This window comes from Alexandromys fortis, unplaced genomic scaffold (assembly GCF_014885135.2).
Source record: "Alexandromys fortis isolate MF-2015 unplaced genomic scaffold, M_Fortis_MF-2015_v1.1 scaffold_46, whole genome shotgun sequence".
Taxonomy (NCBI): Eukaryota; Metazoa; Chordata; class Mammalia; order Rodentia; family Cricetidae; genus Alexandromys; species Alexandromys fortis.
This window is the reverse complement of record NW_026067919.1, coordinates 10,176,974-10,190,337: the sequence shown is the minus strand read 5'-3', so window position 1 is coordinate 10,190,337 and position 13,364 is coordinate 10,176,974.

The following is a 13,364-nucleotide window of genomic DNA, read 5'->3' as shown; positions in this document are numbered from 1 at the left end:
ATTCACAAAGGTGCAATAAGTGGCCCTCACATGTTTGTAGCAACCAATGGCTGTCTACTGGGCTTTTAAAATATCTTTTTAAAAAAAATTTATTATTTCATGTGTATTGGTGTTTGCCTCCGTGTATGTCTGTGTGCCATACGCCTGCCTGATTCCCGTGGAGGCCAGAAGAGAGCATCAGATCCCCTGGAACTTGATCTACAGATGGTTGTGAATTGCCATATGGGTGCTAGGATTTGAACCTGGGTCCTCTTGATACTGTTCTTAACAACTGAACTATTTCTACAGCTGCCTACACACACACACACACAACACCACACACACACACACACACACACACACACACACACACACACATTTCTATTTTGGGACCATGTCTCTCTATGTAGCCTTGACTATCCTAGAACTAGCTATGTTGACAAGACTGGCCTCAAACTCACAAAAATCTTCCTGGCTCTGCTTCCTTGCCTCCTGAAAGCTAAGATTAAAGGCATGAGCCACCATGCCCAGCTACATACTTATGATTTGACAAGTCACCTTTGCAGACCTTAGCATGATTCAATGCAAAACTAACATGTCATTTAACACATGCCACCTCTCACTCACCTAAACCACAAGGGACTTGCTGGTTAAATGTGGCATTCTTTCTCCGTAAGCACCATAATGTCACAGAATTCTTCTAGACCTCATTTAAAAGCAACTTCTACTTTTCCATTGGCACTGACCCAAATAGTCCATAAAGTAAGGAGTATGGAACAAATATAATTCAGCAGAGATTTCTAGAAAAGGAATCTTCAATAGTCCTAGAATTTTGAAAGTGTTGGTAGACTATAGGCTGGCCATTCACTATGAGTGAGTGCATACCACGCCTACGTCTATAACCCCAGTGAAGCGAGGTAACAAAGAGGACCTAATGGGTCCGCCTAGGAAGGGGAAATAGACATGATCTCCTAAAACCTTCATCCTATAACTGCTGGAAGCAGATGCTGGTGCGGAGTGGCTATGTGGATCTAACTACTGGACAGAGCTCCCAGGGTCCTGTCAAAGGGAGAGAGAACAAAAGACCAGGATGGGGAAGCCCACAGAAAAAGCTGACCCGAACTAGTGGGAGCTTACTGACTCCAGACAGACAGCCAGGAAACCTGCATGAGACTGATCTAGTCCCCCTGAACGCAGGTGACAATGGGGGGCTTGGGCAGTTTGGGGGATCACAGGCAGTGGGACCAGGAGCAGTCCCTAATGAATGATCTGGCTTTTTGGAGCCCATTTTTTATGAAGAGAAACCTTGCTCAGTCTAGACACGAGGAGCAGGGTCTTGCTCCTGCCTTAACATGGTGATGTGACAGAATTCAGTGACTCCCCATGGGAGGCCTCACCCTCTCTAAGGAGCAGATGAGGGGTGGAGTGAGGGGGAGTGTGGGGAGTGGGAGGGGAAGGAGGAAGAACTGGGTTTAGTATGTAAAAAATAAATAAAATAAACTATTAAAAAAAGAATTTAGAAAGTGATTGTGAATTCCAGACAAGCTATGTTGTCTTTATCTAAAGCACACTTGCATTTTTATATGAACCATGCAGATTAAACTTAAAAATCTTCACATGTGGATTTCAGCACTTTTTTATAGTATTTGTTGCCAGAAAACAACCTGAGTGGCCTCACGCTGTCTAGCTGTCTAGATGGCCAGTATTTGAAGGTACCCAGAACTTCCATGACTTGTATAACGATTCATCACACACCTGCAATTGTCCCGGGTACCCCAACCCTTGGGATCAAAAAAGATCCTGTCCCCTTAAGTTGTCATTCTATTGTACTTGGCCACTGTGAGGGTCAGTAGCGTAGGCTCCTGGTGGGAGTTCGCCCCACAAACCTCAGGGAGCCTTCAGCCAAGAAAAATGAATGGCCTAAGCAACAGAAGGAAGACTACATGAGGATGAGAGATGATACAGCCAGCCCCTAATCGAATTGTGGATTTCCACGGGGTATGCCATCAATGCTTACAAATGGAGTCTGGTCATTAAATTGAATTATCAGCTAAGCAGGCTCCAGAGGCACAAACGGCCTGCCCTCCACAATGGGATTAAGGGCCGTGTGCCACTGTGGATGGAGGACCCCAAGGCCGTGTGCCACTGTGGATGGAGGACCCCAAGACCGTGTGCCACTGTGCAGGACCCCAAGGCCATGTACCACTGTGGAGGACCTTCAAGCCTGTGGACCTGGAAGAACGTTTTCCTCCTATCAAAGCATGGGGGGAAAGATTGCAACATCCTGATCAGCTCTGGAAGCTTGAGAGGTGAGTGTGGTGTGTGTGTGTGTGTGTGTGTGTGTGTGTGTGTGTGTGTGTGTAAGTACCTCTGTGTACACTCTCATGTGATGTGTGCATTTTCATCTAATAAAAGCAAGCAGATGAAAGCTGAATCTCTGTCGACCTTCACTCACCATTGTTTTATATTTCCTTCATTTTAAAATAATAGATTGAGAGCCAATAAAAAAATGGTTCATCCAATAAAGGCTTTTGCCACCATGCCAGACTCTGAGTGTAATCTCTGGTACCCATGTGGTAGAAGGAGATGACTGATCCCCACGGGCATGCCACGGGACACACAGAGACACATACATTAAGTAAATGAAAAAAATGGGCTGTATTCTCCTGTCACTTTTTAAAATCTGACTTCTCTTTAATCAACATTTTACAAAAGGGCAGGTCCTACCTAGGGCCATCATGGGTGCGCTGACTAGTTTTATGTCAACTTGACACAAGCTAGAGTCATCAAGGAGGAAGGAGCCTCAGTTAAGAAAAGGCTTCCAAAAGATCAGGCTACTGGCCAGCCTGTAGGGCATTTCTTAATTGATGATTGATGAGGAAGGACCCAGCCCACTGTGGGTGGTGCCACCCCCGGGCTGGTGGTCCTGGGTTCTATAAGAAGTGGGCTGAGAAAGTCATGGGAGCAAGCCAGTAAGCAGCACCCCTCCATAGCCTCTTCACCAGCTCCTGCCTCCCGGTTCCTGCCCTGCACAGCTTTTGATTGTGAATGGTTAGGAGGAACTAGGAGTGAAATATACCCATTTCTCCCCCAAGTTGCTTTTAGTTATGATGTCTTATCACAGTAACAGTACCCCAAAAGAAACATCAGTTACCTGGGACCATGTTGGTGCCTGGGGCTATGCTGCCATCGGGGTGGTACTGATCCCGGTGGCCTGTGCTTCCACCAGGCCATGGTGGTGACCTGGCCCGAGCTGCTGCTGAAGGCCATGTCTGGGGCCACGGTCCTGCTGCAGTTTGAGTCTGTATTAGCACGGGGATCACTGGATCCATGCTGTCCTGAGCCAGCCCGCTCTTCACTGGCCCTGGGATGTCTGGTCCTGCCTCTCCCCGGATATTGTATTAGGTGAGCTGGCCCCTACCCCTCAGGAGAGAGTTCATCCCCACACTGGGGAGAGATGGTCCCACCCCTCCCCAAAGCTGTGCACCTCACCTGGGGCTGCACACTAGAGATGACTCTGGTGGGGACAGAGGTGAGCTGACCCTGAAGGCATGAGAGCAGGAGAGCTAACCCCACCACCCTCTTGTATTCCTCCCACAGCAATCAGGAGAGAGGGCCCCGCATCTTGCCTGGGCTAAACAGGACAGCTAACCTGACTCCTTGCTGTAGGCTGCATTAGGTGAGCTAGCCCGGGCAGCACTGAAGAGCTCGCCTGGGTAGTGACCATGGGGGAAGTTGGTGAGCTGACCAACTCAGCCACCAGCCAGGCCCAGAACCAGGGCCATGAGTTGGGCCACAACCAACGTCCACCAAATCTATGAACTTTTGGAGCATGTGAAGCGGATGAGCCTACAGATTCAACCCAGGATAACACAGCAGGATATCCAAGAGGAGTCCCAGTGAGAGAGCCCATCCTCACTGGTGTGGCAGAAATGGAAGACCTCAGCCAGACCAGGGACTCCCGACTCCCGGCAGTGAACACTGCAGGTAAAGATGAACTGACTCAAGGGTAAACTGTGTCTCACTGGCTACACAGCATCTTCCACAAGATACTTTTTTACCCGTTTGTTTCTCTTTTGGTTTTTGTCTTGTTTCTTCATTTTTAGGGGGTTTGGGTTTTCTTTTGAAATGTAATTATTTGCAAGGGCAGAGGATAGAGGCAAGGAGACAGGGAGGTGAGTGGGATCGCAATGCATGCTGTGGAATCCACAAAGAAGCAACAAGAGTTGAGAGAGAGAGAGAGAGAGAGAGAGAGAGAGAGAGAGAGAGAGAGAGAGAGAGAGAGAGAGAGAGAGAGACAGAAGATCTANAGAGAGAGAGAGAGAGAGAGAGAGAGAGAGAGAGAGAGAGAGAGAGACAGAGAGAGAGAGAGAGAGAGAGAGAGGCCATAGTCATGGAGTCTCTCCACAGCAGTATTGGTAAGAGAGCTAGGAAAATCAATCGGTACTAACATAAAACTCCAAACTGAAGTAACTGTAAAGATAAAAAGATGAGCAGGCGCCATCTCTTTCTCATTATGACCCATCTCTCTCCACAGCTTCATCTTCCCCTCTTTTGGCCTTTGGGTTCCTTTGCTCAGGAAAACCCATTCCACCAGGAAGGGCTTGTGAGGGCCTGCAGAGCCAGTGTGGGAAAACAGAGTAGTGTTCATGATGAAAGGTAACTAACTCGGTGTTCCCCAGCGGCCAGGACAAAGGCCTCACTGTGTGCCCCTGGGCCATCAGTGCAGCCTACCCAGGATACAGGGGAGAGTCCTTGCAAACTAGAAGGGACTCGACCAAACCGGCCAAGCCCGTCCTCTACCCCTCCCTGGGGCTGATGAAATGCTGAATCGTTTCACAGTTTGCCAGTTTAAAGGCGGGCATCAGAAGAGCAGAAGCAGTTACGGCAAGAAGAGAAAACTTTTGAGGGCGAAGGGAGGAAGAGATGTATACACAAAGCCCTCTCATTTTCCATGGAAGTGTGTGTGTGTGTGTGTGTGTGTGTGTGTGCGCGCGTGTGTGCTATTTAGAGTGACAGAGGTATACTACAAACGGAAGTGTTTAAAGGAAGCCTCAGAACATTGAGCCCAGGACAGGGTAGGGTGAGACTGGAAGCTGCTTGCCTTCCTCAGAAACTAGCAGTTCTCAACCTTCCTAATGCTGTGACCCTTTAACCCAGTTCCTCATGTTCTGGTGACCCCTAACCATAAAACTATTTTCGTTGCTACTTCATAGCTGTAATTTAGCCGCTGTTATGACTAGTAGTTTAAATATACATGCTTTCCGATGTTCTTAGGCGAGCCCTGCGAAAGGGTCATTTGACCCCCATCTGGTTGAGAGCTACTGTCGTAAATCTTCCTGTCGCAAGCCTTCCTGTCTCAGCTGATTTGATCACATTTGTTTGCAAGGTACCAAGCACAAGTCACAGGAGGGAAAGATCTCAAAATATCTGAATGGATGTCCTGAGCTTTGATGGGGGAGCACTGACCTGACTAATATGGGTAGAGTGGATTATGACTATTTTAAGGTTATGGGGAAAATGTCTACTTTAGGATCATCTTTATTAATACTTCAGGTATGTTTTTAAAGAAGGAAAGTACTTTGTTTTCTATCTACTTTAATGAAAAAGTTGACATTCTAAGTCAATTACATCAAAAGAGAAAAGAAATATCATAGTTAATATTACTTGTATAATTCAAAATAGCTCAAAAAAAGGCATTTGGAGATTTGCATCACAATGAAATATAAGTGTCAGAGATGATGGATGAACTAAATATCCTGATCATAGCCAATGAATGTGTTCGTTACTCAGTGTGCGCATTCATTACTCAGTCTGAATGTGTACCAAAACAAGACACTGGACCCCATAAAGACGGACTATTGTTATCTCAACTGAAAAAAATTAGATTAAAAATAAATTAAATATGAGTATTTCTAAAATCTGCCATAATAGAAAACACATCTCTATCTCTGAATAGCACACACGCACACACAGTGACACGTGGGTGAATGAACACAGGAAGGCAAGGATCAATTACTGTAACTCTCTCCGGGAGACAGTGAGGTGTTGGAGTTCTCAGGAAGTCCTGCCTCTCCTCCCATCTTCTGTTTTACAGGCATGTGGCTCATCTGTCTCCTGCACGGTCAAGGTGATGGACTTAACCCACTCAGCTCCGTTGTATGGTCCTATGCCATCCTTGCCTGCCAGCCTTGCCAGGAGAAGTAACTGTGTATATATGAAGGGCAGTTGGCCCAAGCCCCATTCCCCTTTGCTCCTTGGGGGCCTAGATTAGGCTCCTGGCTTAGATCCTCCCTGATTTCTGCTTGTCCAGAAGTTCTGGTCTGGCTTCCTTGTCCTCACATCTCCTGTTGACTCACAGGTCACAGCCATCCACAGTCCAGACCAGGAAGCTCCCAGAGGCCATCTGCTTTGTTTGTGTCCTTCCCTAACATCTGCATCACTGCTCTATAAAAAGCTGCAAGATAATATTGATCACCTTCAATAACACACAATCTTCCTCTGCTGGTGGCAACTCCTCCCCTCTGAATCTCCAGGTAAATATTTCCTACCAGGCTTCCTTCCCTTCCTTCTGAGGCCAAAAGGTGGGGGACACTGAAGCCTGCCAGAGCCCTGGATGCTGATCCCCTGTGCTCTGGCCTGGCACTTATTACAGGGTACATCTCTAGTCAGTCCTGGAATGCATGCAAGGCTCTTGGACTAGATATTTGCAATGGGATGCTCCTACCTCCTCCAGGGCCTAGAAGGCAGATGTAAGCTTCCTGAGTCCATTCCCGAGCCTGCCTCTGCAACACATGGCCATTGCGTCAAAGGCAAACTCCGCTACCTCTCGTATGTGCCATTTTCTTCCCACCCTGAGTGGGAAGACTCTGACTCTGTGGCCGTGGCTGACACTGTGCCCTTATCACTCTACTCTTTGAGAAGCCAGTTCCAGAAGAAAATGTCTGTGTCACCAGGCCCTTTCCAAAGCCCCTTCCTTTCCCAGGGTTCTCTGGGGGATATGTTATCCTTCATCATGGACCGTTCGCTCTCCAGAACTCAGCTTGGCGGAGGATCAAATTGGGGAGGGCTTTTCTTCATGCTCTTTATCGTCTACAATACTGTTTTTCTTTCTGAAATCCAGCCGCATTTTTCCAGGACCTCTCTTGTGCTCATTGCCTCTCTCTGTATCAGAGAGAGATATGGCTGCAGGTGTCCCTAGGCCTCCTCCCCAGGAGCGCCAGTCTCCCTAACCAGGATCCCTCTTTTGCCCCACGTGCAATCCCTCTCCTTGGGGCACCTCGATGAGGAACTTAATCAAAAAGTAGCTCTCCCATCTGCGTTACTCAGGGCAGAAAATGACATTCATCCTGCATAGTTCAAATGAGGGCACGTTAATGAAGACTTGCCCTGTGGAAATGTGTGCCAGAAAGGGAACTAATAAGGATTGAATGAACACAGAGATGAGCTACTGCAGGCTATGGTCACACACAGAGACTAAAGGGACAAAGAGGGCATGGGTTCCCAGAGCCAGAAACAGCCAGAGATGTGACCAAGAGCTGGTAGTAGAGCCTAGAAACTCAGAAGGTTGCAACCTTGTGTGGAAGGGAGAGAACCCTGACTCCTCCCTGGCTACACGGTCACCTTGCAGTCAGAGATTCCCACTGGCTGATTCTAACCTCTGGCCAGCCAATGGGAAAGCCCTGGAAGCAGCTAAAAAGTGGGGTCTTAGGTAGACTGGATACTCACAGAAACGTAGGAGAGTAACTATGCAAAGTCCAAGGTTCCTGAAAATGGCCCTTGGAGTCCAAAGATTCATTTCTCAAATGAGGAAACAGACTAGGAGAGACTCATGATTCATCCGAGTTACATAGGGTTTATGGCCAAGCTGAGCCCTGGTCGCCCATCACTACATCCCCTGTGGCCCATCATATGACAAAGTCCATGACCGTAACACTCCCTTTTTCTGTAGTCTCTTGAATTGTTTATGCACTAAAAATAATTTTAAGCCGTCTTAATCTGGTACATGGCTTTGACTCTCTTCCCCCACAGGAAATATGCTGGCTGGCTGGTGGGAGGCTCGGCAGCTAGCCTTGAACTCCCTTGACCCCCCCTCCCCGTGTGCAGACTAAGGTTTTCCACTCAATGCTATTGCTGAAGTCCAAGACTAATGAAGCAGACGAGACAGAAACAACCCCCCTCGCAGAGATTGCTCCACAGCCACCAGTTGGACTGGTCCTCGAACAGGTTGGAAGAGGTGTGTAACTGCATTAGAAACACAATAAATTGAAGCCAGCTTGTCCAATTGATGACAGTGCCTTCTTTTAATTTTGCGTCGCATTCATTTGGAGGCAATGAAATTAGGGCGTGCTCATCGGCAGCTGAGGTAGGGGAAGCTGAGGCCACAGTCGGGAGGTAACGAGAGCTCTGCTGCAGGGAAATCTAGGAGTGGGTTGGGGGTGGGAACTGAAAGGGCAAAGTGGTCACAGTCCCCAGATAAAGGGCATTGGTGGGGGGAGTAAGAGATCCGTTGGGGGAGGGGGAGGATGTATTCCTGTTTCAGATGCCTGGGTTTCCTCCTGCTGCCATCGGAGACTCCCCATTGGGATGATCACCGCAGCCCAGTGCATGCTTCTGAAGGCTGAGTGGATCCGAAGTTTGATCAAGAGGTACTAGCCATCTCCTCCTCCAGATGTTCAGAGCTCTGCTTCTGCCGAGCAACTCCTCAGCATCCACATCTTTCCCTTGGCTTGGGTGACTGCCTTTAACACAATACCCACTGACTCTCTGCACCCTGGATCTATGTCCCTTTGTGGCTGCAGCCATTCTAAGTGTCCCAGCCCCAATACACAGATTTGGGAGACCTGATCTGGGATGGCAGAGGACACTCAGTCAGCACCCAGAAGAGACCTGGCACAAATGATCCCCTAAGGAAATACAGAATCCCTCACCTACCCCCAGCCTCTGTGCAGAGTGTGGGGGCCTTGCAGCTTTACTGTCCCTGTTTAACGCAGTCAGGCTTTTACTTGTGTCCTTGTGGCCCAAGGCAGCACAAACTGCGACCCCATTCCATCCTTCTGGGCCCTGCAGAAAGCAAAGACCCATTCCATTTTGAAAATAAGAAAACTGAGGCTTCAGCAACAGGATGGGGAGGAGACGGAGCTGGCAGAAAACTCACCTGAGCAGAGCCGGCCCTCCATCCTGCCTACCCCAATAGGGGGGCCAATGGTCAGGCCTCTGCTACCCACATGGCAGTCAGAATTTTGGTTCCACAGGGCTCTTATCTATGTGTCCTCTTGCTCCCCCTAGGAGGGGCTATGTATCAGAACAGGCAAGTATGCTAGATGAGAGACAGAGCCAGACAGACAGAGTGATAGGGCAAAGACAGACAAAGATTATGTGGGTAGACATGCTGATGTCACAGCGTAAAGACTCCAGAGGACATTAGCTGCGTTCTCGTATTACCTGCCCTCGTGGCTACAAATATACAGCTTCCCACCAGGACCTCAGGGTCAGTAATTCACTAGAGTGAAGTCTATAGCTTTGGCATGAAGGATATAAGCCAGCACCAGCTGAGTGAAGAGATAAAAAATGAGAACTGGAAAGATTCAAATTCAAAGCTGCACTCAGCTGACCCTTCCCCTCTCCAAAGACCCAGCTGATATCTGTGGTTTCAAGTCCCAACCTTCTAATCACATAATTGATTGGTCCCAAAATGCCACTATCTAGGGCTTCACCATGGACCACTTTGTTAGCATACCAGGCATATCACCACCATAAATAACGATGATTCCTCCAGCTCTGGAAATTCCATGGGCTTAGACGCTTCCTGCTAGGAGGCCTGGACAAAAACCCAATCCCCTGTTTTCCCCTAAGACATGGCTGGCTTCACATCACCTCTGGGTAAACTGAAACTCCAGCCTTGCCAAGAAAACTCTTTCTACCTGCCTTCTCTCATCTTCCACAGCTATTTCCAGAACCCTTTTGCTGTAGCCACGCTGGGCATCCTAGCTCTCCCCAGCATTTAGAAGAACCTGCCGTTTCCCATCTCTGATGGGAAGGACCTGCCCTCTCCTCTCTCTGTCCTTGATGAAGCTCTCGTGTGACCATCTATCTAAACCTCTACAACCCCCTAATGAGAAGAACCTGATCATTGGGCACCTTTAGGGACCATACTGTTGCTCCCTTGGTTAATCCAAAGTCACACAATGAAAGGCCCACCAAGATAAAAGGGCCTCAGATCTATAAGGTTCCTCTGCTGGGGTCTGCCCTGATGGTCCTTCCCTGGCTGCCCAACAGATGAGCTATACCATGCTCAAACCCTGCAGCTTGGGACAGATTTGCATTTACATCCACTTGCGGTCGCGGTCATAAAGTTTGGCTACCAGAGAGTCCAAAGGCCTGCTGACCTGGACTGTGATACCACAGGCATCAATAATAGTATCAAAAATAACTAGTCCCCAAGGACCCCTGCCCAGAGAAACTTCCAGAATGGTACTAAAGTAGTGCCCAAAGCTTCTGGGACAGGAAGAAGTGACCATTACTAGTTGGAGTACAAGTGGTTTTCTGGGTGTTTTTAGTTCTCTGTTCTTTACTCTGGGTGCCAATTACAATGGTTCAATCAATGAAAATTAACCACATTACATGGGTATTAAATTTTATATGTTTTGTTTATGCTTTACGTTCATGAACACTTTACATGAACTGTCCTCTGAAGAAAATCTCCTCTTGCCTCATTTTCAAAAACATATATGTATATGTGTATATATATGTATATATATATATATAATGTTCAACTGTTAGATGTTCAGAGTAGACTCTCAGAAATGTTTTGGATTCCTTGTATCCCCTAAAATTAAGGTGCTATAGTTTAGCAGGAAGCCACTTGCTCGATTCCCGGCTGCCCAGACTCCTAAAATAACCACACAGAAACTGTTACCTAAATTACTGCTTGGCCTATTAGCTCTAGCTTCTTTTTGGCTAGCTCTTACATATTAATTTAACCCATTTCTATTAATCTGTGAATCACCATGAGGCTGTGGCTTACTGGGTAAAGTTCCAGTGTCTGTCTCCAGTAGGGCTACATGGCTTCTTTCTGACTCTGCCTTCCTTCTTCCAGCATTCAGTTTAGTTTTCCCTGCCTAGCTAAGTTCTGCCTTACTAATGGTCCAAAGCAGTTCTTTATTAATCAGTGGCAATCACAGCATACAGAGGGGAATCTCATATCACAATAGGGGATAAGAAACTGTTTTCAAGAATTTTTTTATCTGAAGCCCATATACTCCAGAATACTCAAAGTTGACCAATGTACCACGGCACACTTTCACTGAGATTCAAGATGCAGACTCCTATTTTGATGTCTAAGTTGTGTGAGGACACATATGTTTGAGGACCTTGGGCATCCATATGGGTCATAATGCTAGGCAGTGGTGGAGTAGGCCTTTAATTCCAGCACTCAGGAGAAAGAGGCAGGTGTATCTCTGTGTATGTGAGGCTAGCCTGGTCTACAGAGCAAGTTCCAGGGCAGGCCCCAAAGTTACAGAGAATCCCTGTCTCGAAAAAAAAATTCATATGGGCCATGATCCTTCTTGGTCCAAATATGGTCTTTCCTGGACACTTACTGCTTCATGAGCCACTTCAACACCTTAAAGCTTGGACCAGTCATTTGTTGTTCTGTCTTACTGTTGGCAGTATATGGCAGACAGATCCTACCTAGAGTCTCACTTGGTTATCAGATGGAGTCTGAGTTTTCCAAATAGCCATCTGGGTGGCCATCCATGGCTTGCTGTCTGTCAGCTTCTCGTAGCATCACGTGACCTTGGCATAGGCAGCAGAAACCAGCAGTCAGTTAGTATTGCTCTTGGAAATGCATGTAGCATCACTCTGTCCCATTTAGTTAGCTAAAGATGTCATGTAGCCCACCAACATTTCAGGGAGGGGACAGAGAGTCCATCTCTTAAAGAAACCCATGTCATAAAATTTTTTATAGTTTATGTTCATGCCCTCTAAGGTAGACTGGGCAAAGTGCATATATGGCTTGCCTAACTAGCATGTCCATGACCAGGACTATGAAATGTGGTTGGATCCAGGAGTTTAAGAAATAGTCCCAGGCCTTCTCTTTCTACCACTGATTTTGCAGGCCTCTATGACAGGCAGAAAAATTCTCTCCATAAAACATCAGTTCCAAGACCATGTAGGTATTCCTTAGAGGCAGAGAGAAAACTCTGCCAGTGTTCATCTTTCCCCAAACAGACTCTGGCTGCCTCTGCTCCTCTGTAATGCTGAGCCACTGAGCATGCCCAGTGTGTGAGACAGTCTACAAAGGTCAGTGTTGCAATAATTCAATGAAAGATCTTTATATGAAGTCATCCCGGCTTGTCCATTTTTAATCAGGTTGTTTTCATATTATTGAATTGTGAGGTTTCTTTTTAGATGCTATGGGTTTATCAGATGCAAACATTGAGTATTAAGTGTCCTTATAAGAGATCGAAAAGAAGGCTTTGGATGTAGCTTCATGAAAGAGGCTTCTCTGGCCAGTATATGCAAGGCCTTGGGTTCACCCCCAGCATGGCCAAAGGGAAAATACTTAAGCTGGGTGTGGTGACATACAGTTATAATTCCAACACTGGAAGGTCATAGCAGGAGAACTGTGATGAAGGCCAGCCTGAGTAAAATCTTGAGTGTCAGGATAGCCTGGGGTAGGGGAGGAGAGTATGCCTAAAGTGTTTGAGGCTAGAAGAGATCAACAGGGTCACCTCTTTCCCCTAGAAGCTGAGGAGGAAGCAAACACAGCCCGTGACACTTTGATCTCAGAATCATATGAAAACAGATTTCTGCATTTTTAAACCATGTCAGTTGTGGCAATTGAAGAATCATACAAACTTCCTTTTCTTTCAGAAGTATGTTAGTTGGGATAATAACGGAATGTCAGAGGAGGGATAAAAAAGAGATCTGCTGTGCCTGGGCTTGACAGGGCAAAGACCAAGTGATGGAGGAAGGCCATTGGCTAATAAAGAAGCTCCCTTGGCCCATTTTATAGGTTAGAACATAGGTGGGTGGAGTTAACAGAACAGAATGCTGAGAGAAAAAGGAAATGAGCTCAGACTCGATAGCTCTGTTCTCTAGAGCAGACACAATGAAGCTCCGACCCAGGATGGACGTAGGCTAGAGTCTTCCCGGTAAGCACCTTGGGGTGCTACATGCATTATTAGAAATGGGCTAATCCAGATGTGAGAATTAGCTGAGAAGAGGCTAGATATAATGGGCCAAACAATGTTTAAAAGAATACAATTTGTGTGTTGTTATTTTGGGGCATAAGTTAGCTGGTGAACAGGAGCCAGGCGGCAGGAATGCAGCCCGCAGTTCCTACAACAACCAAGAACTCAAGAGGTGCCAGAGACACCAGC